This window comes from Portunus trituberculatus, chromosome 13 (assembly GCF_017591435.1).
Source record: "Portunus trituberculatus isolate SZX2019 chromosome 13, ASM1759143v1, whole genome shotgun sequence".
Lineage (NCBI taxonomy): Eukaryota > Metazoa > Arthropoda > Malacostraca > Decapoda > Portunidae > Portunus > Portunus trituberculatus.
In genome coordinates this window covers 6,366,781-6,371,780 of record NC_059267.1, presented here as the reverse complement: position 1 = coordinate 6,371,780, position 5,000 = coordinate 6,366,781, and positions in this window count along the sequence as shown.

The window sequence follows — 5,000 nt, the reverse complement described above, 5'->3', positions numbered from 1 at the left end:
AAATATTGTCGATTTTCTGAAAAACGACGGAAAACATGCTAGTGTGACGCCGCCTTTAGTCACATTTCCTATTCTTGTTCTTATTATTACATTTCCTTCGTTATCTCTCTCTCTCTCTCTCTCTCTCTCTCTCTCTCTCTCTCTCTCTCTCTCTCTCTCTCTCTCTCTCTCTCTCTCTCTCTCTCTCTCTCACACACAAGTCGCCTTCCGGCAGTACTGTTTTTCCTGTGCTGTGTTCTCACGAGTCAGTGCTCAGTGAGGGGGGAGGGAGGGGATTGTGTGGGAGAAGAGAGAGGGAGGGGAGGAGGTAGGAAAGGTATGAAGAAAAAGCGTGTTTAGTAAGGGAGAGATAAAAGGAGGAGGAGGAGGAAAACAATAATAATGAGACTGAAGAAAACTGTTTTTTTTTTCTGTTTATTAGTTTGTTTTCCTTCATTATTCCCCTTTATTCACTTCCTCTCGCTCACTTCCTGACCATATTTACCCAAGTTAAAAAAATTACGTATATATAAAAAAAACTATTCGCTAACTGCCATTTACCTTGCCTTTTTTACCTGTCTCCCTTTACCTGTGTCAATTAATTATCAGCTACGTGGAAGATGTATAGACCTTAGTGAGACCTGAATGCTTGCCACTGTTTGAAATTGTTGTTTCTGTAGTCAATAGGAAGCTTTAACCCCTTCAGCACTGGAACGCATTTTTATCATGAGTTTTGAGTGTGATTAGATGACTTTTTTGACATTTGAAAGGGTCTATGGAGGTCAGAAGATTAACACTTTCGATACTGGAACACATGTTTACTTTGAGATTTATGTACGATTAGACCATTTTACTGACATCAGGAAGGGTCTATGAAGATCAGAAGAGTAATGGCCACAGTCTTCGCTGTCTCAATCCTCCATGTGAGTTTCCGAAGCTGTATAAAATCACCAAATATGGAAATGAATATGGAAATGAGTCATGGTACTGGATGGGTTAATGGCCATTCTTCACTATTCTAATCCTCATATAAGTTTCTGAACCTGCATAAAAACGCGTCATGTTACTGAAGGGATTAAAAGAAGATCAGATAAATTTATGGATGGTGACGACAGATGGAATTCAGTAGCTTTGCCCATACAGGGACTGCCACGTGTAGGCCTGTCAACCTCTTGCAGCTTCCCTCATTTTCTTTTGTTCTTATGTTCTTGTTTTCGTTGACAGACATCACTCTAACGCGTGACACCAACACACATTTTTCTCCTCCTTCCTTCATCTGTACAAGCAAGGACACACCACTAAGGTCCGTATTCAGGAATGCTTAGCTCTCTCACCACGACTATTTTCCAAAGCCACAGAGGTGATTGGCAGGGCTTTCAAGAGTGTTTGTCCAGTCAATAACGTTGAAATCTTGTTATCTACCTCTAGAACCATGCAAACTTGCTTAAAAACGCTTTGCTCTCTCGCCACGACTGTTTTCCAAGGCCACAGAGATGACTGGCAGGGTTCTCAAGAGTGTTTCTCCTGTTAATAATGCAGGAATCTTGTCACTCTGCCTCTAGAATCGTGAAAACACCTAAAAACTCGTGTCAATTGAAATAAACCCTCTTGAAGCAGTGAAGGTGAGGCACAGAAGAGTTTGATAAAACGAGGCTAAGAACCACTGATAGTCCTGAATCCTTCCCCCGAGTCCTGCAGGATATCGGTAGTACTTGCAGGACGCGCCGTAAGGAAGCCAGGACTATTAACATTAATTGCAGGTGTGTCCCCGTGCATGTGTAATCATCACCTGTTGAGAGAGGAGAGGAGGGGGAGGCACAGGAAGGCAGGAGGAGATAGAGGAGGGAGGGGCGGGGGGAGGGGGATCCTACACTCTAAGAACCCCATCCTCAACCCACCCACGAGCCGCCAGCACTCCGCCACCGCCTCGCTCGTGCATAATGTAATAGAGGAGTATTTATTAGGTGATGCTGAAAATATACCTTCCCCCTTATCTCGCGCTGCTCTCTGGAATATATTAAAGGGAGAGGGAGGGAGAGAGAGAGAGAGAGAGAGAGAGGTGGTACACGTGGCTCCCTAAAGGAAAAGTGTTAGTTCCCATGTTGTTTACCTGTATAGTTTAACCCCTTCAGGACTGGGACGCATTTTTACCTTGAGTTTTGTGTGTGATTAGACGATTTTATTGACATTAGGAAGGGTCTACGTAGGTCAGAGGATTAATGGCCACAGTCTTCACTATCTTAATCCCCCACAAAGGTTTCTAAAGCAGAATAAATCATGTAAAGGAGAATAGATATGGAAACGTGTCATGGTACTGAAGGGGTGAAGGTGGCGAATTTCCAGGTAGTCATTGTTGTTGTGTGGTTTGTATCAGTGTGTTTCTCTGTTTCCTTAGTTTTCCCTCACGAGTCTACCTTTATCTTTTGTTTTGTGTTTTCATTTCTGCATCTCCTATTTTTATCTATTCCCTTCTCAGTCTTGTTCTCTCTTTCTGCGTATTTTCTTATCATATTCTAATTCATTTTCTCGCTAGAGGTAGATAAGTAGATGGACAGATAACAGATAAATAGATAGATAGATAAAAAGATAGACAGATATAAATATAGATAGAAAGAATGATAGATAGATAGAAATATACACAGACAGAGATGGATAGATAGATAGATAAGAAAATGAATAGATAGATAGATGGATAGATACAAGATAGATAGATAGATAGATAGATAGATAGATAGATAGACAGATAAATAGATAGACAGATAGATAAGAAGACAAATAGACAGATAGATAGATAGATAAATAGATAGATAAACAGATACATTTACAGGATGTTCACTCATATGCAAATTGATACATGCGCAGGAACACAGTCATTACGTATGCATGTGTGTATGTGTGTGTATGTGTGTATGTATTAGCTTATCAATCCTATCTACTTATCTTTACAACTTCATCTACACAAGTGGAGACGCAGCGCGGGGTCCCATACGAGAAGTGAATAATGCATAGCGGTCGGAAATGACAATAAAATGAATAAAATATGATGAATCTAATGTATAAGAAAAATAACCGTGGCGTGAATGCGAAGGTAATTTTGTCACGATGTTGTCACGATTCTGTCACGATGTTGTTACGATATTGTCACGATGTTGTCACGATTCTGTCACGATGTTGTTACGATATTGTCACGATGTTGTCACGATGTTGTCACGATGTTGTCAGGATGTTTATATTTTTCATTATTTTGACGGCCTTAAAACAGACACACACAAAAAAAAAAAAAACAGGTTAAAATAAAAACAGACACAAAGAAATAGTTTTGTGGTTTTCTTATGTGTTTTTCTTACTATTTTTCAGTTTGCCTTTGCTTCTTAAGTAATTTGTGGCTTTTTAATGTTTTGAACACACACACACACACACACACACACACACACACACACACACACACACACACACACACACACACACACACACATGTACTGCCAAGCCTGAGGGATGAGATGCAGTTAAGAAAATAATGTTAACGACACTCTCAGCCTTCACTTGTCACTCTCTCTCTCTCTCTCTCATCCTTGCTGGGAGAGAGTGAGTGAGTGAGTGAGTGAGTGAGTGAGTGAGTGAGAGAGGAAGAGGTATCGAGACTTGCTGATGAGGAAACTTAAAGAGAAGAGAAGAAAACAACAGAGGAAAGTCGCCTTGAGTTTAATGTTTTGAATTGTCGTGGTCAAAACTTAAACGAATTGAAACTTTTTGAAAATCTGGGAAAACTAAAAACTTGAAACTAAACTAAAATAAAAAATAAAATAAAATAAAGACAAAATGAAGGAAACAAACAGGAACGAACAAAAAGTGGGGTCCGAGGGGTCTCCAAGCGCACGGGTTCGAATCCTGTCCACGGTCCGAGTGTAGGTTGGGCTTCCTCACTCGGGGCAACGGTTTCCTAGCGGGTGGGCTTTGAGATAGGAGGTACCACAAAAATTACCCCCTTTAGCCCAGAAATTCCGTGAAAAGCCCACATGGTATAAATGAAAACAAAACAAAACAAAACAAACAAGCAAGCAAAGGGGAACCACTAACAAACACACACCTGCGGGACTGTAAGTGTGTGGTAATAGAATCAGGGCACCATCACCATTCCACACCTGACACCTGATACACACCTAAAACGCACTTCACACACACTTGACACACACCTGACACGCCTGACACACACCTGATACACACCTACTACACACCTGACATACACCTGACACACACACCTACCACACACCTGACACACACCTACCACACACCTGACACACACCTACTGACACACTTACCACACACCTGACACACACCTGACACACACCTGACACACACCTACCACACACCTGGCACACACCTACTGACACACTTACCACACCTGACACACACTTCACACACACCTGTCTCTTCATTACACACCTGTCTTCGTCACACACCTGTCTTCATTAATCACTTCAGTCAAGCCAGAGGAATATTACTATGAGGGGAAATACCATATGCTTCCCTTGTTACCCCTCACCCCTCCCCTCACCATTAATTCTTCTTCTCTCCCTTCCCCTTACCTCTTTCTTCTATTCTCCTCTTTTTTCTTCGTATTTTCTTTCCCATGTCTCCTCTTTTCTTTTTCGTTTCTTCTTTTCTATTTCCTCTTTTCTCTTTCTCTTCTATCTTCATTTGTCATCCTAACCTCCTTCTCCTCATCATTAATTCTTCTCTCCCTTCTCCTTACTTCCTTACCAGTTTGTCCTCTTGTCTCCTATTTTTCTTCCTTCGTCTCTTCTTCTCTTTCCTCTTTTCTCTTTCTATCTTCATTTTTCATCCTAACCTCCTTCTCCTCATCATTAATTCTTGTTCTCTGCCTTCCTCTTACCCCTTTAGCAATCTCTCTTTTATTCTCCTCTTTTCCTTCTTCCCCTTTTCTTTCCTCTCTTTCTCTTTCTCTTCATCTTCACTTCTCATCCACCTCCCCCCTTCCCCTTAACATTATTCCTTGTTCT